A 26125-nucleotide genomic window follows, 5' to 3' on the forward strand; every position below is an offset into this window, starting at 1 on the left:
AACAATGAGAATAGAAAATTAAGGAATGCATCCATAATCACAGGGCTAAGGTAGAAAACTATTCCTTACAACACTGTGTCTGGTTTGGGAAGCAATAATGAGCTTTGGGATGACCATCTGGGAATGACCAATAAACTTGATTTCTTATTTCCACATGCTCACTTGCTTGTAGATTGTAAATAACCAGAAAATCCTATATTCAACTGGGAATTCTGTGGAAATGAGAACTATCATATACTCCATTTAATCCTCATTTTAATGAGGCATGCATATAATTGAGCTGACATTAGAACATTACATTTGCTTCATGGAGGAATGATCGATAGCTTGGTCATGCTAAACTTGCCACCCTACCAAAAACAATTAAAATAAAATGAAATAAAAACAGAGAGAGTTCACTAGCTAATATCTGTATTTATTTCTTTTAAGTAGCAAGAGAGTTTCCCGTAAGTACTTTCAAAGGAAAAATATTTTGGAAAGCCAAAGTGTTAAATACAAATCTACATGAGAAATGAAAACTGTTACTTTTTTAGGATCTGCACTTGAAATTCAATTCAAAGAGCTGAACAGCATTTAAAAAAAAAAAAAAGGGGGTAAAAAGTTCTTGCTGGACTGAAAGGCAGAATGACATGCTTTAACCCAGCTTTGACTCCTGTTTTACATTGTTGAATGACAACTCCCTTAGAAAGAACAATTTAGAATTGTTGTGCTGACTTAACCTTCATTACAACTCTGTTATAATATAAAGACAATCTCATTTAGTAGGTTTGACAGTATCTTTTTCAATATGTTTTAAAACTTTTTTTCTTTTGATATATACTTTTCCTAGCTGAAAAGACATGCTATCATTAATGAACAGCTGTGTACCTTTTTTTAACATGTACCAGGTGCCTGTCACTTAACATTTGTCAGTCTTCTGTCATTACCTGTGAACAAATGTTCTTAACTAACTATAGCAGAAGGTGTGGGGATTACAAAGGGGTGAACTGTACCTGGGATACTGTCAGCTTCTTTTGTTATAAACGTCTGAAGCATTTAAGATCTGAAACTTGATATTCTGTCATGGTGTCTTCTGATGTTAATCCTTTATGACCTGAACCTGAGAGACTGTCATAGCTAAACATACAGAAATACTGCAAGACATTCATAGACATTTTAATTGCCAGAGGTTTTCATGTTGGAAAGTAACACAGTAATAAATAAACCTTGGTGTTTTTTGTCCTTCTTGTAAATCTATTCTCTCCCAGGCCAGTCATGACTTAAATAGTCACTACCTATCCATTTGTTTGTTTGTTTTGGAAAAAAACCTAGGTAGAGTCCTGTAATTCAGGGGCTTTTAAGTACAGTAAATGAACTGCTCTGAAAGGTACTGAAATGGTAACTAAGAAAAATAACCTTGTTGTAAGTAAGATTAAATTGGCAGTATTAGGGTCTGAAAGTGTATGTGGGAGTCTGCAAATTGGAAAAGACTGAAAAAAGTCATAGTATTTAACCTTACACTAAGAGAAGAAATACAGCAAAAGCTGTTCTTACAAAGAAAAAGAAGACAGGGATGAAAATCACAGCCCAGATCTTGCTTAGCTTATTTTTAACTGAACCCTTTTTTACCTCAGTTTGCAACATGTTGATATTTGGTGCTGTACAAAAGTTTTGGCTCTGTGAAAGAAAATATAGGTTTCTAATGCCAAAACCATATTATATGTAAACTGTTTCCACTGTTAAGCAGGCTTCTCTATGCGGATCTGCTGCATACATTTATACTTCGACGTAAGCAAGTGTTAGTCACAGGTAATGGATTTTCTTTTCATATTTTTGAAACATTTTCATTATGAATAAAATAAAGCCCATTTTATTTGTTATAACTCTGCAATCAACATGCAGTCCATACTTTAAAAGCCTGGATTTTATGATTTTTACTTAATTTTCCTCAACCTTTCTCTTTCTCATTTTTTATTTCTTCTTTTTTTCTTTTGCAATTTCAATGAGAATGGAGGAAAAACTGAAAGATAAGTTCCTTGTTCTGTTTTGTTGTTGTTTTTTTTTTTTTTCTTTCCCTCAGGCAGAAAAATCAACCTTACCTGTGAATTAGTTGTATTGTATGACTCCTGACTCATACAAGCCTTCATTTTTTTTCCTTAATTTTTTTTGAGTCTGTTTCCTGGCAGTTTATTCACTAATACAGAGCATACAACTTTTGCTGCAGAAAATATAATGAATGAAACACCAAAGAAATGAAAACAAATGATTTTTAGTTTCCAAGGGGAAAGAAAAATCTCTGAAGGAAGAAAAACAGACATGATTGGAACACACAGCCAACACAAAAAATCTTAAGAGTTTCATGCTGCTCATTTCATTTCGTTATCATCAAAACTGAAAATCCTGTCCTCATTTTTTCTTCAGAAGCTGACCTTTGGCATGCAACTAGAAGCAGCATGTAATTTATCATTCTGATGGCAAACCAGTAACACCTAAAATACAAGTTAAATAATTATGTTGTTTTCGTAAATAACATAATTTTAATAACGGTAATTGTAAATCCTTCTTTTTTATCTCATATTAGTAAGAACTACAAGAGGTAAAGAATGGTTGAAGAAGATTTGAATGTTCTTTGAACATAAAAATTGTATTTAAGAACAAAATCAATCAGTATCTTCTATGTTAAGAAGTTAAAGATATCCTCATTTCAAAAGCTAATAACTGTGAGTGTTGACAACCGTTGTCAAATGCTGCCATTGTGCCTAAAGCATAGGGTTAATCTTATTCTGTTGCAGTGTTGTCAATCCCTTGTCCTTGGCCCAGCCTGCTCATCTGCTTGGTTTCCCACATTGACCTTCTAATTTATTTCAAGGTCTTCAAAATAACAAAAGGATCTAAATTGTAATGCCAATAAATAACTTCATTATGAGAGACTGAGGCTGAACTTTAATTCAGATAAAAGCATGTATTAAAGTGTAATAAAAATGTAATGTATTCTATTCCCTAACTTTAGATGTGATGTGAAAATTGTATTTTTTTCTCAATTAAAGCATGTCCTATGGTATCTGTTTTAAAGGGAAATTTACCTACACCTGTATGTGGGGTTTTTTGTTGTTGCTATTAAAAAAATGTATCAGAATGTATCTTTACTGTCTGTCATCAGGTCTTTGATATTTACATTAACTTATTATTATAGGCATATTTCAGGCTTTATATATATATTTAAGATCATTTGGTTAGTTTGTGGGTTTGTTTTCTTCCTCCTCTACTCCTTCAAGGGAAAAGGATTTTCTGTGATCACAAGCTTTCAGAGTGTTCACCTGCAAGACTTTTAAGTCATTTGCCAATTTCAAGGAAATTTGATAAAAACCTAGAAATATCAGAGAAGCTCTGTTTTCCACAATATTTTTGAAAAGAAGAGCTGAGTAAAAGCAAGTGAAAAGCTGAATTCAGTCTTCAGGAATTCTGTTTGGTATAATTTGGACAGGCAATGAGCAACGGAGTTTGACCAGTGCACACATAAGTCCAAATATCTGTAGCATACAATGTTTTCTATCTATAGTCAAATCCTTAGGAGCATTGTAATAGTCACTGGGTTTAGACCTCATAAGCAAGAAAAATATCCAAAAGCACCTCAGTTTCCACTGGTCACAAAACATTGTCTTTACTTCAGGACACAGGATGTCATTGGTTCAGTCTTTCTACGTAGGAGCATGAAACATTTTCCAGAAAAGACTTTACAATGCTCACTACATTTTTTTACACTGTCTTTTGTGTTGCAGAAGTCATCATGAGTGCAGTAAAATGTAATATATTATCTCTCTTCATTGATTTTAAGTTTTAGTTACTGTCTCTCTTTTTCTACCTAGAGTACACAGAGGCTTGCAAGAACTCAAAATTTTACTGCCATAAATTAGGTTTTCATGAAGAAAATTATTTCTAATGCTTAGATGAGAATCAATGTCTTCCAAATATTGTATGTTAAAATTCAGTTTTTAAAATATTTCGTATTATCAACAACAGTTCAGAAAATAAATCATGTTGTTGACAAAGGCATACTATTCTTGAAAAATATAAATTAAATTATTTATTTTAAATTATTATTAAGTCCTCTGTGGCCTTATTTATCTCATTTAGCTCAGAATCACAAGAAATGTTACCCTGTTCACAGTGGCAATTCCAAAGAATTGCTATTTACTATTCTAACTTTTGTGATTCTTTTTGCTGTCTTGCCTTCAACTCGGAAAATGCAGCCCCATACATTTTAAGTTATACCCAGAAGATATCTGTAAATTTCTTACAACTACTCTCACAATGAGCTTTTCACAATAGTTTGAATGTTGTCAAGAAAGCCTGTGTATTTTGCATCCCCAAGTTTGCAAACTCACTCAGAACCATAAAGCTTGTAACCAAGAACAAATAGAAAATTCTGCCACTGAGCCACCAAGCTATCAATCTGCTAATAAAATCTATGAGCTCCAAGAATGACAGAAAAGGTGGTTGAAACTATTAAGGCGAATTTAAGAAGAAAAATATTGTTTCATAGCTCATGTTATAAGAAAACTGAGGGCATGAGCAAGCAGATAAGTGAGGAATTATAGGGATAAAGACATATTATGATTAGAAAGGGTTTTGGTTTGTTGTTTTTTTTTTTTTTAATGTGTGTATATATATCTACGTATTAATTTATTTTTTTGTAGTTCATGAATCCTGTCTTCATGCTACACAGACAATGCAAACATTGGTTTAATATCACAGAAAGTAGAAATACCAGGAAAAAAAAAAGCTGATTTTTCAGGGTGTGAGATTAATGTACACTATTTAATACACTGTCATTATAAATATTGTGATGGATTGATTCAATTTGTTGAACTAGAAATATGGGAGTCATCATGGACAATGTGAAATGTCTTTGAAAATCCCCTAGGTATTTGTGAACTGCTTCAAACTGCACTTCAGGGAACTGACTGATGGCTCTGTGAGTAAAAATGAGTTATTGTTTTAAAACCTATAAGAAGACAACACTAGGATCCTAAACATCACGTTTTCAATGTTCAGGTTCTTTGAATATTTAATATTTCTGCCTGACAGATAAATAGAAGAAAAAAAAAAAAGAAAAGCATAGTGAAGTTGTCCACATTCATTTGTGAGTAATAGGATAAGGATATCTATAGTTCTTTCCTCTGATTTCTAGTTAAAATAAAATATATGTAAGGTGTTTTATTAAACCAATATTTCCTAAAATTTTAAATGAAGCTTTCATAAAATCCTATAATTTCAATGAAGTTAAAAAAAATATATTGTGTTTGTGTAAATGACCTGACTTTGAGTGTTATATTATTTTTCTGTCCTTATTCTAATATTATCTTGTAATCACTGTTAAATCAATCAAATTGTGCCCATATTAAAGTTGTCTAGCTTTCTACAACTTCAGCTGAATTTTGCCTAAGGTATTAAAGTTTGAGTTTTCCTTTTAGATGAATATTTTAACAATACATTTTTTCCAGTGCATTAGCATGAACTTCTCCTGGAAATCCAATACACTATGTCATTACTTGCAATTTATAAAAATTACCCAACCATTTCAGAAATTTCTGAGGTAATAACATAGTAGAAAACTTTTAACATATATTTTGCAAAGAATTTTTAAATTTATCAGCAAAAATCTCCCTGAACAAAACACAAAGAATATAACACATCAACAATAACAATGAATATTGTTTTGACAGTTGGTTTTACCTAAACAATAAACTACAAAACAAGAACATAGTATTATGGAGTGCTTGCATTTTGCACAAAGCACACACTGTATGATGTTACCTGCCAATGTAATACGATTTACAATGAAAAATATAAATAGGACTTTGTAAGCCAATTCACTGAATGAGTACTGAATGGAAAAACTACATAAAAATTATTAAGAACATCACAGCAGGTATAAAGAAGTCACCCAATCTGATTTAGTTTCAGCTAGTTGGACCTAAATATTGCTTCTTATTTCATAGAATCTTAAAATCATATAATAGTTTGGGTTGGAAGGGACTTTTGAAGGTCATCTAGTTCAACCTCTCCCGCAATGAGCAGGGACATCTTCAACTGGATCAGGTTGTTCAAAGCCCTGTCCAGCCTGGCCTTGAATGTTACCAGGGATAGGGCATCTACGACTTCTCTGGGCAACCTCTTCCAGTATTTCACCATGATCATTTCCAAGTATGTTGCTTTATTTTAGCAGTGTAGAAGACTAACTTAAAAATTCTCAGTCTGGGTTGGTCAATGCTTTCCTCATTTAGACTTGGAGTGTGTGTAAAAAAAAATATGTAATTTTTAGGAGAGAGTGGAACCTGATGCACATAGTCCATGACTTTGTCTGATTACAATGAAGAAACTAGTTGAAATGAATATTTTACTTGCTGTGACAGCAGGTCAAACCTACCCACACAGCCTCTAAATTTCAGTTATCCTAATCCGTAGTAGGTAGAGATTTATAAACATGTTTGTAAGCAAACTCCTGTAACATAAGCTATTCTTTCTATGTGGGCTACATTTTATTACTAGTTAGGGTATAGCTCAATTAAATTTGTTTGCCATTAATGACATACTAATATTTTAAAACAAAAATTTGACTGTTATTCCTATGGATCCGTATATTTTTGCTGTTTGTTGTCTCTCACTGTAATTCTTACTGCTCTCCATTAAAATGAAGAATAATATTATTTTAATTTCTAATGGCATCCTATAATAGCTATGTTCAATCTCCAATGCTTTATTTTTATTCAGGTCTTTTATTCCCTTTTAAAACTTCTATAATAATGAATGCATAGTAAAAATCACACCAGCGCAAATCCTGAATGTTCCATGTCCTTCAATAAAATGAGTGTTTCAATTTTGACTTCATGTATGAATCACAGATTCTTGCAGGACCTTTACAAGGAATCATTACTGTTATAGTACTTATGATGCAGTATGAATTTTATGGACATTCTAGAGTGTTTTCTGTGACACTAAATGGTCCCTTTCAAATTAAAGCTCTATTGTTGTCATATTTGACAGGCTCTCTCAGACTATCTCTGCTATATCCTCAAGATTTGTTATTCAGGTTTAGGGTATTTTGAATTGGATCTCTTTGTTTTTGCAATCAATGTTTTCTTCCACCAAATGAAAGTGACCTGATAACCATATGCATCCTGCTTAACTTATTTGAAAACTTTATTACTTTATATTACTTAATAATTCCATTGCACCTTCAGGAATTTTTAGAGGGAAATAAAAATGCCCCAAATTAGTTCCAGACCTTTTCCTTTCCTTCCTTCCTTGGGTTAAATGAGTCAGCACAACCAAAAACTTTCAAAAGAATTGTTGCTTTTCCATTCAGCAAAATCCATTTTTTCTTTTGACCATATTCAACATCTTTCTCAATTCACTGAGAAAATAATGGAAAATACATGTTCTGAGTTACCTAGATGGCACATCTCTTTTGAATGTGTCTCAGATACATCACCTGTAATTGACCATTGCACACCAATACCCAAATGAAGAAGGCCTGATCATATACAGAATTCAGAGGAATTAGAACCTGGTAAGAAACTAAGAACACTTTATTTCACCTTTATACTCATTACTGAAAGAGTATGCCCTTGAGTTTAAGCAGTGCATTCTTCCAGATCCTTTTCACTCCTCTGTGCATACTGGATATTAAGTTAATGCAGCAGTTTCCATGGAACTGTGGAATTCCCTCATGCTATAAGTGAAGGAACACATTTAATGGTTTGATTTTGTAGAGGAACATGTGTTTTGCAGTTACTGTTTGTATACCTGCATCACCAGATATAGATTATAGTATCTTTGGTGAGACATTTAGTAGCTATATATGTATAAGTAATTGCCTTATTTTTAAAATAAGAACACAGACACCATCATGGAGATGCAATAAATAAGAATCCTATTTCTAAAAATTACCTCAAACATTAAAATTTAAAAAACTATTACAAAAAGCAGTTGAAAAGTGAGTTTCTGTTCAAAGTCTACCTCTCTTTAGAATGAACTTTCTTCATATATTATAAGATGGTTTACATTATACAGTGATTATTCCACCAAAACGCCTTGACTTTTTCCTTGCTGTCTTTGTGGTAGCATGCCTTAGACTGACACAAACTGACAAAGAACAAAAGAACAAAAAATGAGTTTTAGGTGAAAGATAGGGAAAGGAGAGGATACTACAACTTTGCCAAAAGTTTACTCCCCAGATAAATTCCAGCCTTTGATAATTTGATTCAGGTTTTGATTTTTTATTTATTTATGTATTTATTCAGTTAATGGAAGTATGGCAGTTCCTTAAAAACAGTGGTACTACTGGTGCAGCTGCAATGAGGAAGAATAGATGATCAAATCTTGTGGCAGCTGTGCACTTCAGATAATATATTACAGAGGTGGATGAATTAGCTCAGAATCATCAGTCTAGAGAGAAAAATATGTGCTTACCCAGGGGACACTTATGTCATAAGCTTTCATAAAGCAGGAAAAAGTCTAGACAGGTAGTTACATGAAAGGCTCTCTTCACAACAAATTTACATGAAAGATATTAGAAAATGAAGACATCTGATAGCTTTCATGTAAATCTCATTCATAACATTTTATTAAAAATCTTAGTGTCCTATAAGTTTTGCACGAAGAGTATCACCCTTTGCTATGCACCCAGGAAGTTAATAACCACCAGTACTTTGTGAAGTGGAAATACAGGAGTAGCTACTCTTCTGCAATATTTACATTTTCAAAGCAATACACATGATAACATTAAAGAGACTGCAGCTTGCAGTCCTTAAGACTCTAAAAGAAAGAGATACTAAATGTTCTATGTGGTAAAACTAATCAAACAAAATCAGAGAATATTAGGGATGTCATTTTCATTTTCTAGAAAGATCCCACTTGTAGAAGGTGCATCAGACTCATTCCTTGAGGGAAGTCCTTGAAATTGTAGTACCTTTGATCTGTTGATTTGTCAGACAATGGATCAACGTGGCCCAGAGACAAATGGAGTTTATCTACTCTGACATCTGTTCCAGGAGAATCTCAAAACATGACCTCAGCCACAAATGAAACTGAAGCTAACCTGTTATGAATTGAACACATAGATTAACTGCAGCTGCCATGGATTAACTGCAGCTGGAGTTGGTGACTATTTATTCTGATGATGTAGTTGCTCATCAAAACTGATGATTCATGTAAACATAACTTTTCAAGAAGTTAGGTTGAGATTAATGATGTTGTTGAAGAGTTTCTCTCAGTGTTAGGATAGAATATCCTCTTTATTGGCAGACCAGAAGGAGGGAGGAAGAATATATCAGTGCATCCTGTTCTTAGATGTCACTTTTACTTCTAAGCCTATGCTTTTCCTGTTTCATGTTGGAAGTTTGGATTTTTTCCTATCTCACATCCTAGCTGAGGAAACTTGAGGTGTAGTGTATTCTGGGGCAAGCTTAAAACCTATTCTATTGCTAAATATGTTCATTTATGCATAAACAATTTAATCAACCTAACTAGAATTATTTCTGTATTATCTCTTGCTTAAGTTGCTCACATAAGAAAAGGACTTCAGTTTTACTAGTCACACTCTTCATCCACACTGCTATGTCACTCACTCCCAAAATTCCTCAACTCAAAGAATATCACAGACAAGTTCTACAGGGAGTGGAATATTTTCACATCAAAAAAAAAAAAAAAAAAAAAAAAAAAACAAACAACAAAAAAAGGTATTTGTCCATTATATTTCTCTGCATGGAAGATAGAAATAAGACATAAATTTAATACTTTCCATTTAATATTACCTCCTACTAAAAATTTAAATAAATAAATCCTAGTTGGCCGTTAGGCAGTTGAGAACTTAAAGTTAATGGCAGCATGAGGTAATTTACTGTGACTTGATCTGCTTTATGTTTGGATCTGTTACTTTTCTCAGTCAAGTTCATTGAGAAAATTTCTTATCCTATGGGCTTAACAGGATAAAACCAATACATTAGTTGTGTTTGAATTTTCATGTTCAAATGATTGGAAATTTTCTGATAAAAGAGTGTTGAAAAATACAGATTCAGTAGCAGGTTTTTGGAAACATATTTGTTTCAACAGATTCTTTAGTGTCCTCCTGCTTCTGCTGGTGAACTTGAGTATTCAGTGTCTATAGGTATCAGACAATTTTTATGATGTTGTGTTATGATTAAGTGTTGGCTGGTTTTCAAGTTTAGTCTACCTTAATTAAAGTGGAAGCTTATGTGACTTTTGGAACTCTGTCCTTGTTGAGAAGTAGCTGCATCTACTGGTCAAGTGTCTGAAAGCCTAGAAATACTAATACTTCTCCAAGATAGAACATTGTTTCATGGACATAATATTTTTAGTACTTAGTAGTCTTTTTCTACCTATGGATGCAAGATAATTATTCTATTCTACTAAGGCACTTTATTATTTGGCAGAGAATAGATTAATTTTGAATTACATGAAAATGAATGTCCTAAAATCTGTTCAGTAAATTGAACAATATTGTTCCAGGTTTCTTTGCTATTTTATTTTGGACTTTTTTCTTGTGAGAAATTCAATATTTTCTACAGAACTTTTGAACTTTGTAGAAAATTCCCAAGAAATCCTGATGTTATAGAAATCAAAAACAACTTGAACCCTCCAAAAAAATCTAAACCTTCACTGTTTTTCTCTTTGTTTATTTGTTTCCTTTTTTGTTTGTTTGTTTTTGCTATGAGAGTGTTATTTTCGGGACAACATGGTAGTGGTGTCTTGAGTTTGTATGTAGAAGCAGCCTTGGGGCAGTGAGGTCTGTGGCAGTAACTATAGAACATGATTTTTTTCACTTTGTGGCATAGAATTCTGTCATAGGGACTTCTTATTGTTAGAAAGTGCACTAACTTATCACTTTACTTGCCTATAGTTGAAGTAATGAGTACAGACACTTCACCTCTCACAACACACCCATACTTATCAGATACGTCTATACCATAAAGTTGCAGTAATGAGTAGAACTCACTGAGATATCTCTCAGTGGGACAGCTGGCAGCCTATAGCTGCATGAGTAGAGCATTATATTTGGGCTTTTTCTGTTGCGAGTTGAAGTAAATAAATCCAGGTGGACCGCTGTATTACTTTACTGTACTGCGGAAGCTTATTCAGACTAAACATGGATAACTTTATCTAGTCCTGCACAGAGTCAGATAGATACACAGATCACTAGATATTGATAAACTTGAAATACCAAAAATAACTTGTTAAACTATGTGTTTAGTTGGGGAGCTAGGATATATACTTTATTATACTTGTAGAACCTGACACTTTGAAGCAGGATGCAGGTAGCTGAAAATGCCACAGACCTTCCTCAACCGAAGTTAACTAGAGAACTAGAGAGTTAAGTACAGAAAAATGCTTACTGGCTCTGAGTTCTATCGATAAGTTTACTGATGAGCATCTGGGGTCCAAAAAATAAAGAGAAAACAAGGACAGCAAAGATAAGACAGAACTTTCTGAAGGATAATCAGTGAACAGAAGTTGGTTTAATTTACAATGACAGGGTAAGATTTTCAAGGAAGACAGCTACCATTTTTTTTTTTTTTTTTTTAATGTAAATTACAGTAGATTGCTTTCCTCTAGGTTCAAAATACATGGTACTTAGGCATTAAGCAGGATTTCTGGGATTTCTGATCACCGCCCATAACCATTCATGTGAAGAGACACGTGTTTCCAGTTGCAGTGAGGTCTGAGGATAACTTAAATTCTGGTGGAAGCAGTATTCGGTAAGAAAGAATATACTCAAAGCATAGGCTAAATACGACGTCTTATCACAAAAATGTCAAAGCAATAAGACATGTCCTGAAAGCATACCCATAGAGGTACAATAAATAAATCAGAAATATGAAATATATATTAAGTGTCTTATGTTTCATTTTTTAATGCACTGGCTTATTTTAGATGTGAAACAGTGTATATTGTTGTGGCAGTTGCACATCCCACTGAGATCTGGAGCCTTCAATAGGACAGTTGATGGCTCTTTAGCACCTTTTGTACTCCATTGTGCCCGATCAAATGTGCACATCTAGGGTGGTACCAAAATGCTGACAGTCACATCCTCCCCTACCACCGGGACAGGGCGACTTCACCTTCACCCAGCTCGGGGGGGGGGCAGGAAGGGTGGGACCCTCAGTCAGTTGCCAGGATTCTTAACAAAGGAGGTGCCCAGAGAAGCTTCTGGACCATGTTGTAATGTCCACAGCCAGATCTTACCAGGCTATAAAATTAGTTCCCCACAGGAGAACACCCTTGGAGTGGTCTTCTTGGACCAATGGCTCTGTGAACTAGAGCCCTCCCCTTAGACTGGGACGCCATCTAAGGAGACTTCCTAGGACTGAGACCACCTCACCTCCTCCTGGGGTGAGTGGTTATTTACTGGATGTATCTTTGAGTGTGTCCTTGCCTAACCCAGGCGAGTGATTATTTCTTGTGGGTATCCTGGAGTGAGAGGCCTCTCTTTTTGTTTCTTGTGATTGTATGAGTGCACGTTGTGGATCCTCATTATTCTTATGTTGTCGTACCCCAATAATCTCCTGAACTGATATCTGAACCTGTATTTTATGTTGTCGGAGTGATAAATAATTGTATAAACCCTGTTCCTAGTTGGTTTATTTGCTGCACTTTTCTGGTTAGAATGAAGTCTGTTTTGGAACCTGTTGTCTGCCTAAAGTTGACTTTTGAGATGCCTCTGTGACAACAGTTCTGTTTAGTTTATTAGTTAAAATATTATTACCTGACAGATTAAAAATAACTTTAATCCAAACTATGAATTATTTGTCTCTGATAAACTTGCATTTAACTCAAAACCTGGGAAATGCAAACTTGACAAATACTTAATTATGTGAAATGTATGAAGATTGGACATACCAATAAGTGAATGAGTATGAATTGAATATTTAATAAATAAATTGGCTTTATACCAATTTCTCACAGTGCAAATTGCAGTGATCATAAACAATGAATGTTTGCTAAGATACTAAAACTACCAGAGTACATTGTTCCCTAGGAAAAATAATGCATTAAATCTGAGTTGTATCTGACAAAGGTTTTGTTGTTTGTCTGTTTGTTTGTTTTTAAGGGGGGAAGGTGGTTACCCCTGCAGCTCTTGGATCAACCTACTATTAGTTGGAATTTAATTGCAATATAGATTGAAATTTAATTCCAACTCATGTAATTTTCACAGAACAAAGGCTGATTGCTCAAATTAACCAGTACGCAGAGGGGAGGAAAGCATCTGCTATTTGTTTGAGTTGATATACATTTATCAGATAACACTTCCTGTATTGTGTCTTTGTCTGAATCCAATCTTATTTGTAGTTCTGGGAGATGCATTGTAAGGGGGTACTAACTAGGTGATATTTTGGTACACCAAATGTACCAAAGAAAAACGTAGCTGTATTTTGTAAATAAAACATTGAGGAGTTTAGCTGTGAATGGAGACCAATGTAATTTCTGAATATAACATTTATACTTGCACTGTGTTTCACACTGTTCACTAGAAAATAGATCTGAGAGTCAGTCTGATGTAATTCAATTCAGCATGTAAATTTCTTTTCAATCTGTTTGTAAGAATGTGTTTAAAGACTGATGTTCTAGCTGAGTGAAAAATTTATACAAAGTGTTGTTATTAGTATCTTTATTCATATGTTCTGATAGTATTATAACACATCTTATAGCATGTGCAAACAAAATTGAAGAACCTTCCTAAATATGTTTGAATTTTAAAATCTAAGCTTTACTGCAGTCAAATCCTACTCAATAATGGAGGTTTTCTTGTTTCCTGCCTGCTTGTATTGATTTTCAACTGAGTTATCCACCTTTAAGATGAAACTCAGTCTCATTTCTCCTTAAGAATGTTATTCTTAAAATAGAATTTGAAAAGCTAATGAATGGGAGCATGGACTATGATTCTGCCGCCTTCGATGTAAGATGTAAAAAAGAGGATATCCTTTTGTAAACAGAAAAGAACCAAGCTAAAATGATGAAGCAGTGAGAGAATTCTGGAATTGGTCTAATACAAGAAAGATAAAGTGAAGAAGATAAAACTGATACCAGTTATGTCTTCCAGCTATGCTTCTTTTCTAACTCAAAACTAAAAGTAGCACATAAAAATTCAGTCAATCTTAAATAAACCTAAAAATATCCAGAGATTAAAATATAGAAGAAATAACAAGACAAACAGCTGCCACAGCCCACTGTGTCTTCAAATCCCTTATGACTTTATACTAGAGTGTTTATAGAAACAGCATGCCACCTACATACATACATGGTCATAAACAATTTGTGCTTGAGTCAGGCACCATGTGTCCAGAAAAGCTCCCTCTCTATTAATATTAAAAGAAGAGACAGCTGTGACTGTTCAGCCTAAAATACCATGGAAAAACAGAAAAAGCACTATATAGGAAAAGACATTTGAGTGAATAGCTTACTCTAAATTATGTATGTGATTAAGTTAGTCCTTTATTCTCCTTGTGGCCTTTCTATAAATACATTATGATTTCTTCCCATTTAGTTTTCATTAGATTTCACCCTGTAAATATACTAAAAAGTCTTTTTCAATGTATTTACACAGATTATTGCAGATGCAATCAGTGTCACTTCTATATTCTACTCATGACTCAAAGAGATTATAACCCTTTCATAGTTGCTGCCTTCATTTCAGGAATCATAACTGGTAGATAATATCATTCTATTTATGAGTCTCTCAGTCTCCACTTCCCCAGAAAGAAAGTTGGGTGGAAATACATTTCCTTTTTTAGTGAACTTAAACTTACTGACTACAGGCTTGTTTTTCTTAGTTACTCAGGGAAGAAATACACCAACCACCCAGAGACCCATGCATCACAGAATGAAGTTAGTGCTATTTTTCCCTTACTGTCTATATTTGGTGGTCCTGCATGGCTGCCCTTCATATTTAGGCAGTTTCCCATTTCTGTCCTAGTGAGAAGATAAATATTTTAAATCAAGAGGTCTTGAAACACTTGGTACCAGGCATTCTTAAAGAGCAGGCTAAGAATATATATGGCACGACATGCTCTTTTTTCTGTAGTGCTGGGTGACTCCAAATACTGCTGCACAAATATATGCTTTATTCTTAAGAAGTAGGATGATGGCTTGGGCAGAAATAAGTCCCTACCAATAAATGAAAAAGGTGATAAAATATTCAAATTATAAAAAGTTACAGTATAACACCACAAAGAAGAGTCCACTTTTTAAAAATTATTATTACTATTTTTTAATTATAAACAGGATTTCTCAAAGAGGACATATTTCTTAGATTATAAGTTTTAGTGAATAGAGGTAAGTATCTATATGTATTATGTTCACGCACTGTGAGAGATTAGCTTTACTCTTACATTAGACTTAAAAGGATCAACACTACTTAGTCATTAGTAAGACAACCCCTCAGTTGATTAGGGATGGCTTGATGATTGATCTCAGGCACACTTGATGAAGTGTTTTCATTGAACTGCAGATCTTATAGTTGTTTCTATGGAGAATGATACTGAAATAATATTAAAATTGCCATCATTATTTGGTGTGAATATAACAACACTAGTCAAAAAGGGCGAGAAAAAAACATTTAAATGGGCAGAACAGTACTGGGCGTCTATACATGATGGTGTAGGTTGAACACAAACAAGGGACGTAGGGATATATATATGGAAACAAGGCAACCATGCAGACCTGAATAGCCTAAGGAGGTCAGTCCAACTCCCTAACATTATCTGGAAAATAAGAAATGCCAATCAGACCAAAAGGCTGTGGGTTGCACCCTGGAAAATTAGGACCTGTGGGTTTTAGAGGATTAATAGTTGATCTTGACCTCATACTGTAATGTTATAGAAAGAAAAGATATTTTGAAACTTAACTATATTAAGAGGAATACTGCTAATAAGAGCAGGAGATTTTGAAATGTAACTGTATTTTGATGTCTCTTTGAAAAAGAGGGATGATGGTTTTTAAGGAAGTTCTTCTCTAGTCCTCAAAAAACAGGTTCAACATAAAGGGTTTGATTCATCCTGTTTGCTAAAGAAAGATCAATAATTGACTTTGTGAGGCTTTCCATCTTTTGGAGAAAACCACACCAAAATCAAGAGGTAGAAAGTAAAGGTAATTAAGGAATGGATATAAGCACAAATAAATATAAGCAGAACTGATACCATACAATATTGAATGCAAAACAATGGGAGTTAAGGGAAAGATTTCCAGTAATTTCAATAGCTTCTGAAACTGTTCCTTAGAGACATGAACAGATAACAGCATATCTCAAATATACCTAAGTTTCATTATCATTTGTTTGAACCTAAGTGCTTTTTGGTCCAAATTGAAAAATCTTGTTCAGGATCAACATTGTTTTACATTATTCAAAAAGCTGTGAGGCAAGAAAGTTGTTCACTGGGTAACAGTGATGAATATAATTAGTTCCAATAGTTACTCTGAGGTTTAATGATGCATGTAAAATAAAAAAAAGTCAACATCATGTGCCACACTTTAAATAATTTATTGCTGAATAGAATTTTGAAGGGAATTAAGTTCCCACAGAGATCAGCATGAGAGCAGAAAGGGTCTTTGATTGCATTTTAGTGTTGACAAGTAAGAGTGAGACACATACCTCCAATGGCTTCCATTTCATTTCAACTCAGAGATATATGAAATACTCAGCTAAAGTAAACTAAAAAAAAAAAAAAAAAAATCCCTTTTTATCTGTTATATTATTCAATTATTTTACTTTCAAATGTTATTACCCTATGCTAAACTTAAGACTATATATTTTTAATAAAAATTTTTACTTCAGATTGTTCAACTATACTTTCTCTACTTTGTCTATTTTGGTATTTTGTTTCAAGAAAAAAGGTATACAGAAAGAAAGACAAGAGGAACAGGCTGTAAAGTTATTAACAGTAGTAGAGATACTTATTTTGTCTTATTTCTTAAGTAGTACTGAGTTTGGTTTGCTTGTTTAAAGTCATGTCACTGAAGACACTTTCAGGAGAAATTAATGTTTCAGTTAATTCCATGTAAACTAATCATCAGACTGTACAGAAAGCATTCACTCAGTGCACCCTATTTCTCTTATTTTTCTTCCTTTCACATGCTACAATTTCTCTAATGCATTAACTTTCTGTATCAGACAAAGCACCTTACTCTTGAAAATTCTCTTCTTAGCAGATCTTTCATACCCTAATGATTTCATATTATTCCTCATGAAAGAGTGGGGTACTATGAACCTGCATTTATTTTATTGTGCAATAGGCATCTGGGATATCATTAAAATGAAATTCACAAAAGAGGTCTGTTTTCTGAGAGGGTGTATAATTTTAGAACATAATGTAAGTCAGTCAGAGGAAAAAAAAGGAAACAAAACAAAACAAAAAGCCTACAGTTTCTGATTTTTATCCAAGTAATATTAATTAAACAAGTTCAAAAACCAGTAATAAAAATATTGAATTGCTATTATTTTCTAACACTTTTCAGCTATTACTTTTTTTATGCTATTTCTGAAAGTATTTTCCTTGTTTCCGTTGAGGTAAATGCTGCATCTACATGTGTAGAAGGTCTTCTTTACTCAAAAGATGTTTAGATAGAAGGTGAGAGGGTATAAATGTTCATAGAATTATGCTCTGAATAATCTTGTGATATAATTTCCTTAATTTGCATTTTTACTCTTAGTTCATTAAATTTTACTATCTTGGTGGCAACACATTGTGCCAGAACGCCTAGAGATCTGTATTTGAAATCAGTCAAGAGCTTCCTGTTCCAAAATGCTGTAGAAGCTAAACAGAACTTGGAAATGACCCCAGGGTACCAGTGGAAGGACAGTGGAGCAGGAAAAAGTTTCATGTGTCATCTCTAGTAGTGGTCCCTAAGGAAACTGCCTCTTAAGTCTGTAGTGAGGGGAAACAGCCATTACCAACAGTACTGGATGTTTGGATAGGATGTCTTTGGGGAAATCTGCATGCTTTGAACAACCATAAAGAAATGAAAATCCAGAAATTATTCGTTGCTACGTAACACCAGGATACAGCAAGAAAGGTTTGCCAGTAAAATTTTTAGAAATAACAGAATTTTATGTGTCAGTGTAGAAAGACATAGATTCTGGACTCCAATCTGAAGCATAATTTTTCTGCATCTCATTTAAAAATTTACAGTTCTACTTATTTATTTTTCCTTCTTCCTATTAAATTTCTTCCATGACTTTGTAATGAACTTTGGCATATAGTGAGAATAGAAGTTTTGTGAATTTTTTGCTCATCGTAGATAGGGTGTTTATTTTTCATTAGGGACTTTTTATCATCTTCCAAGAGCTGTAGTTTGCAAGGCAGAAACAGAAATACATAGAAATAAAATGGAAGTTATTAAAACTGAAAACAGTAGATATTAAAAGAAATAGCTGTAAAGTCATTAAGCAGTTGATAGGACCCAAGACTTATTTTGAAAATAATTATTATATCTAGAAAATAAGTCAAATATTCAGGCAACATTGTCAAGACTTTCATGATGCCTTGGTGAGGTTTTAACTACCTTACTTTCTGAATGAAAATGAAATGCAGTATATTCGAAGATGTGAGATCAAACCTGTATATGACGGAGAGGAAAAATGTTATATTTTCAGTGATCATTAGTAAGTTTCATGAATATCCTAATTCAAAGTTAGTTACAAAATAACTAAGAAATACTCAGTATTTTGCAAAGTGATTCATAACACCGTAACATGTATGCACTTGGATAAACAAGCCAAACTAAACAACACCACCACACAACCAAACTGAATTGTATTGTAAAGCTTCAAAATAGTGCTTTTATTGCCCCTACCTCAATGGGCAGTTTCCAGGAAGACAGAGAGAGAACAAATTTTTCTGTGAACTAGATGCTTGATACATTCCAGAAACAAATTTGTGTTCACTTCTCAGCTAGTAATTATTTAATTATTCATTCTTTCACAATGAAGTAAGTCAAGACTGTATCAGCTATGATTAATTTAGCTGAGGAATACAATTTTTCAAAATAAATGTGTGAAGCTATAATTCTGAACGTATTTTTAGACATTAATATATGGGTTTTTGGTACTCTGAATTCAGCAATGTACTGCAAGAATTTATGGCAGTTGTTAGAAGCTCAGCATTTGGGAAAATCTGGCTTACAAATGTCTTAATTTAGTTCTTAAGCTTGTGTTAAGTCAACGATTTAAAAAAAAAAAAAAAAAGGTGTTGACTGATATGTTGCCTTGCATAGATATGTATTTCATCCCCCAATTCCCAAAACTAATTTTTCTCATGTTCTTGGTTCTCCTTCCCAATATTGTTGTAAAGAGAGGCTTTATTGTTACCTTTAGAGCTTGAAAGTATTTGAAAGGAGAGCAAAAAATAGAGCAAGCTTCCAAACTGAGAATGTTCATTCATTAGAAAAGCAATTTCAGGTGCCAGGTTTAGCAGTCATATTCCATCTTTCCATCATGTTATATATCATTGGCTTAATCTTGTAAGAATGGACTACTTCCAGAAGGTGTTGAGAGTTTTTTTGTGCTTGTGATATCAATAGGATATAGCATATGGAAGACAGTTTCTTGCATATATATTAAGCATAGAAGATCTGTCTAGGTACTTCAAGACTTTGGCTAAATTATTTCCCTGGAAAGTCAAAAGTGTGTTTAAATTGTACACACAATTCATGCTAAAGTGTATCCTAGTACACCAGGGCACTGGACTACTGCCCATGAAGATTTATTAATTGTTATTCAATTGATATTTTGAGAAAAACAAACAAACAAAACCCCAAAACCCCTGACATTGGAGTTTTATGTTTCCAAATAAAATATTGATGAAAAATGGCATGAAATTACACTGAGCAGTGCACTAGGAAATTAGAAGAGGCAAGGAAAGAGCTACATATACTAATCATTGAAATACAGAAGCCAGTAATATAATTCAAAGCTGCTGATCCTCAACAGGGTGGAAGACATTCTCACTCTTAGCAAGATATTGCCATCTGCCTGTGGATTGATAACACTGATTGATTTCTAGTACCTTAAAACCACAATTACTTCAGGAGTTAGCTTTCTGTTGACTGGGAACATGAAAGGAGCAGTTTTAGAGAAGCCTAATGCCTGAACTGAGCCTACTGGGGCTGACTCTGTAAGGACTGGTTTCACCTTTTTCCTTCAAATAATTCCAAACCAAAATCTTCTAACACAGTTATATTAGTCTTGTGCTAATGGGAAAATCCTAAGGAGCATCAAAGAGGAAAGAATATGTCCTTCTTAGTGTGGGACTTCTTTTTGTACGTAACACAGCTTGAGACCTTTCTCATTACTAGACCATCTTCATAACCATGAAGGTGAGGAAACAACCTTTCATATCTGAATTTTAATCTTCTTTTTCTGGGGATTCAGTTTAAAATCATAATTTTGTGATATGTGGTTCTTGTTAAATATGATAATGAGTTCAAAAGGGACCCCTATGCTGGGGTACTTCATTGTCAGCTGTGGTACATTTGCACAAGGATTCCTAATGCATTAAAGTTTCAGAATGGTTATGAAGCAAATCTCCTGACCACCTCCATTTACTGTGCTTTGGTTTGCATTTGCAAGCACATTAATTAGTTCTCCTTCCAAGGCAAACGAGAACATGTGATCCAACAACCACAGTTAAGAATGTGGGCAGGCAGTCCATAGGAATCAAGCAGAGATCGTTTTATTACTCTTTTTTTCTGAAAAACCCTTAGCACTATTTCCCTCTATAGACATGCTGCAATTGTCCCATAGTACTTATTTCTTTTACAGACCATCTAAAGGGAGCAGACTGAGTAAAACCTTCTGAGATTGCTCTCACCAAGCTTTCTTTGATACTGATGGGGAACTATTCTCATTTCCTGTGTTTCTTTTTCCTTAGGTCTCTGAGATATGAGTATGTGTTTTGTGAGCATGTGCTCTTCTGTTTTCAACCATAGATCAGGAAAGACAGCTACCCTCATCTTAACAACATATTTACATTGAAGTTCATGGAAAAAGTAATCAACCCAGAATTTAATGAATTATCTCTGGGAAATGTGAACAATTTGGTAGTGTTTTAAGCTTCTCTGCACAGTTATAACTGTTGATTTTTTTGTCAGTCATACATTCTTCATTGCCATAATACAATGAGATGTACTAAAAGGGGAAATGTGCATGTTCTTGTATTTTTCAGATCATTTTGGTAAAGGATCAAAGCCATAAAGCACCAAATGAATATTGTGTGTATGTACAAATGTGTTTGTGTGCTTACATGTGTGTGTGCCTTATCTAGTATTATAAAATCCCTGCTGTGAAAACTTGATCCCACATAAACAGTGAAACTTGTTGGAAATTGTTGTATCTCAGGAAATAATGAACTACAACCTAACCCTTTAGCTTTATTTCTTTAATATCAATTACTTAAACAGATATACTCCAGTCAGTGCATTAAAAAGCAGACATTTTCTGATGTTAGATAGAGGGTAGCATCTTCAGAGAACTGGTCAATAAATACAAACTGAAGAAAAATCTTCATTTTTCTGTCTCAGTGCCTGTGTTCATGTACACTGTTAGTTACTTTAGACAAAATCCTTTACATTTTTCTATGTTATACAGCTCTTAATATGTTGCCAGTAAAAAAAAAAAACAAAAACCATACAACAACAACCAAACAATCCAGACACACACAAAAAAGTTATGAATGACCAATCTGAAGAAATTTTCATAAACTTACAACATGTAGTGAGAATATCATCTGAGAAAACTAGATAACTGTTTTTGGAAAAGAAAAAAAGTAACTGAGACCATCACCAAAATGCTGAAAAAATATCTAAATTTAACAGTTAGAATCGTTCAGGTGATGAACAAGAAGGCTGAGATACTGTATGGTGGCTTTTACGGTGGCTTTTAGTCAGGAAGGTACTGCAGTAGGCACAAAGTTCATATGGACTGTTCAGAGTAGGACTGAGTTCATAGGGATTATTAGTTATTTTAGGCAAAATCCTTGTCATTTTTTCCAAGTTATATAGAATTTAGCATATTACCACTTCAAAAATCAACACCCAGGAATAAAATTCAGTGATACTTCTTATCAATACAGCATATCAAAACCCTAAGTAGGTGAAAAAAAACAACAAAACCCAAGTTTTGATTCCTGCTTGTTGATGCCAATCAATGCAATACATGGAGGAAAAAAAAAAAACAAATCACACAGTCCTCAAAAACAGCACCCACAAAGCTGATTTTTCTTGGGAAAAGCAGGGAGCGAGAAGGGAATGCTCTTCCTCTGTCCTTTCTGCATGCACCAGTGCCCTCAAAGTATGTTTTGCAAGAGGACAGTGTGCTGACATATATGTCCCTGATACTTAAATAAATAGCATAGATTACCATAGAATTTTCACTGAACATGTGTGCCAAAGACTGCTTGGCACTAAATGCATTTGACTGAATTGAAATAATTTGTTCTTTTCAAAATCCAAATCCTCTTAGCTCCATGTACCCTGGAATCCAAATTAAAATTAACTACTGTAATTTAACTTTGGAAAGAAATGAAACTGCAATTATGTGAAGTGTTTTAAAGCAAAACTGTAATGAAACAAAGTAACAACTAGGTTTCTGAACAGTTGTTCATGGGAACCACCTGGAGTTGCACCAGATTAAGAAGGGCCCTGATAAACAGAACATGGCAAATCCTTCCTTTGTGTTTTTCAGTGCTTCTGCACAAAGACAGAGAAAGTAACTCAGTAGGTAAGTGTCAGTCATTGGAATCACAGCTAGAGTGTATTCCTAGTATTTCAGGGATGGACAAAGAAGGAAACATGACACAGAAATCACCCTGTCTCCTTAGCAGGACTCACGAAAAATTACCGACAAAAAAGGTAGTTTGCTGGCTTTTAATTAATTTAATATAAATAAACTATGTCTTTCAAAACATAAGGTTATACCAGAATCTTCAAGGGGAAGGTAAGACAGTCCTAACACGTTAAAAAAAATGGACCAAAAGTAGGACTGGGGAAGTTACTCTCAACTGTGCAACTCCAAGAAGAAAGAAACTTTCAAACAGATCATGAAAGAGTATCCAAAAATTCCCTGATTTTTCTTTTTAATGAGTAGGGCCTTGTGCCTTGTATAGTATTATATTAATAGCAATGGTAATTATTAATTAGTAATTATTAATAGTAATAGTTTTACTGAATAAGGAGATGCTTCACCGTTAATCTGATTTATCCGTTCTCCTGCTATTGATAAGGACGTCATATGGAATTTCTGCTGCTGTGGTGAAAAGAAGGACAAAAAGGTTTGGATAAGGTAACTGAGCATAGTAAGATCCAACTTTTTTTTTTTTTTTCACCTGACAGGAATGAAATATGGCCTCTACGGGCTTGTGAGGAGGCATGGTGCTGTGTCTCTCTACAGGGAGACATTAAATTCTGTAGGTATATTGGAAAATACAGAAGATTTCTTCACTCCTTCAGTTCCTCAGGAAATTAATTGGCTGATTTCCAAATGCTTTTCTATGTATTTAAAACTATGCTGCAATGAGCTGTTGTTTTGGCACACAGGCTTAGCTCATGAGCACTGATTCAGGATCAGGTGACATTGTTGATTTAGCTTCTTTCTGAGTATCACCTGTTTTACAAATGTTTTAGTAAGGAACAAGAGACATTTACTGACTACTAGGTGTCAAAGCAAGATGCCAGTTTGTTATATAACTGGAGTTTAACACTTACTTTTTAAGTATTGTAAGCCTGAAAACAATAAATGTAGAATAATGTAGATCAATCTTTGGAAACCAAATTTCCTTCAATATAGTGGAAAGTATTTTTGATTCTTGACAGTTTAAGGTATAACTTGTAACAAGGAAGGGTCATGACTTGTTAATATTGGATACATTATTGTTATAGCACAAAAGGTAATTGCTTATATTTTGTTGTGCAGTTTTTTTCCAGAATAGAATACACTGTGCGGATGAACTCAGAGAGACTTCCTCAATACATGAGGCTCTTGACATGCATATTTAACATTCTGGATGATATTGGTCTGCTATTCCATTTTCGTTGCCTTTATTTGCTATTTACTTATAACCAATTTCTGCCTGTTTCTGACCTGAATTCATCCCTTGAAAGTTTACATTTTGAGCCTTTGACTTTTTTTCCATCAAGTTATCTGTAAAAAAATGGAAACTGTGAAATTAATCTTTCCATGCTCAAAAAATGATCTTCTATATATCTTTTGTCTAATCCATTTTACAATTTATATGAAGTCCTCAAGTTTTTAACTGAAAATAAGCAGAGAGATTCTTCATGCAGAGTAGGGTGTTAATGAATGTAATAACATTTTAATCAGGTTAGGAAATTTGAGACAGAATTATTTCCATCTGAAAAGACAGATTTGCCAGAACTGAAAGTTGTCAAAATTGTTAGGTTTCATGATAAGAATAGTTTCCCAGATTAAAATGACAGAGACAGGCAAATGCATAAACTTTCAGATTTAATGTCCAAAACACTCATAAGTAATGTAGGAGATATTACATTGTTTTGTGCCAGGGACATAAAAAGAATTTCATTCTGGGCTATTAATTTCCTATCATTTCCTTTTATTTCCCATTTTAAAATTTAATCGACATTATAACATATATATTAATGAAAACACAGGTGTTCCCTGATATAAAGTTATGTGGTACTATCCCTAAACTATTGAGTTAGAGATTTTTGTTGGATCGATGAATACCAAAGAGTTAGTAAGAGCTTTCTGACCACAATGAAATAAGATTTCAGGTGAATTGTGTAATTTCACAGATACAAAATAAGGAGATGAGTACACAAAGTGTTATTTTCATTAAATCTGTCCATGTGATTAATATTTTGCCTTCCACCTGGTTCCAGAGGCATATAGAGAAAGGGGAGAAGTTCGGCAGATGTGTGCCATTATGATCAGGAAGTCAGAACACATGCACTGTGAAGAAAGGATAAGGGAATAGGGTTGTGCAATCCAGAGAAGACTGAGGGGAAATCTAACAAATGCCTATGGCTATTTGAAAGCCAACTACAAAGACAAAAAAACTATATTCTTTTAGTAGTACCAAACAACATAACAACATGAAGTTGCCATAAATTAGGTCTTTGAACTGCATCCTGGGTTGCATCAAAAGCAGTGTGGCCAGCAGGTCGAGGGAGGAGATTCTGCCCCTCTACTCCACCCTGGTGAGACCTCACCTGGAGTACTGGGTCCACAGTACAAGAAAGACATGAACCTGTGAGAGAAGTCCAGAGGTGGACCACAAAAATTATCAGAGAGCTGAAACACCTCTCCTATGAGGACAGGCTGAGAGGGAGTCAGGGTTGTTCAGCCTGGAGAAAAGAAGGCTCCAGGAAGACCTTGTTGTGATCTTGCAATATATAAAAGGATCCTATTAGAAAGCTGGAGAGCAACTTTTTACGAGTGCCTGCAGTGACAGGACAAGAGGCACTGGTTTTAAACTTAAAGAGAGTAGATTTAGATTGGAAATAAGGAAGATATTTTTACAATGAGGGTGGTGAGATGCTGAAACAGGTTGCTCAAAGAAGCTGAAGATGCCCCATGACTGGAAACATTCAAGGTAGTTAGATGAGTCTTTGAGTAACTTAATCTAGTGAAAGGTGTCCCTGCTGGTGGCAGGGATGTTAGACTTAGTGATCTTTAAAGGTTCTTTCCAACACAAACCATTCTATGATTCTGTGATAAGAGCTGTATTTTTTTCCCGTTGTAGGTGTAGTACATATAATGGACTTACAGACTGCTGAATACCAGCAATCCTAGCTTGTTGGCCAAGCTGGTTGCATTCGTCTATAGCTGACACACTACAGATTTCCCAGTCATATGGCAGGATCTGTTTCAAAGCTGGTGGAAGTCATCAGAATCAGTTCATGTTGTATCACAGACTGAGTGAGAAGGCCCCCTCACTGACACTGCCTTTCTGAATGTTGATAAAGATCTTTCCATTTTGTGTCTTAAAGAAGACAGTTGTATCAAGGAGCAGGTGAAGGAATGAAATTTGACAGAGTAGTATAATCTTGTTATCTTATGGATAACACTAACATTGCAAAAGAGAGCCTAAACCTC

Source organism: Columba livia, chromosome 1 (assembly GCF_036013475.1).
Source record: "Columba livia isolate bColLiv1 breed racing homer chromosome 1, bColLiv1.pat.W.v2, whole genome shotgun sequence".
Taxonomy (NCBI): domain Eukaryota; kingdom Metazoa; phylum Chordata; class Aves; order Columbiformes; family Columbidae; genus Columba; species Columba livia.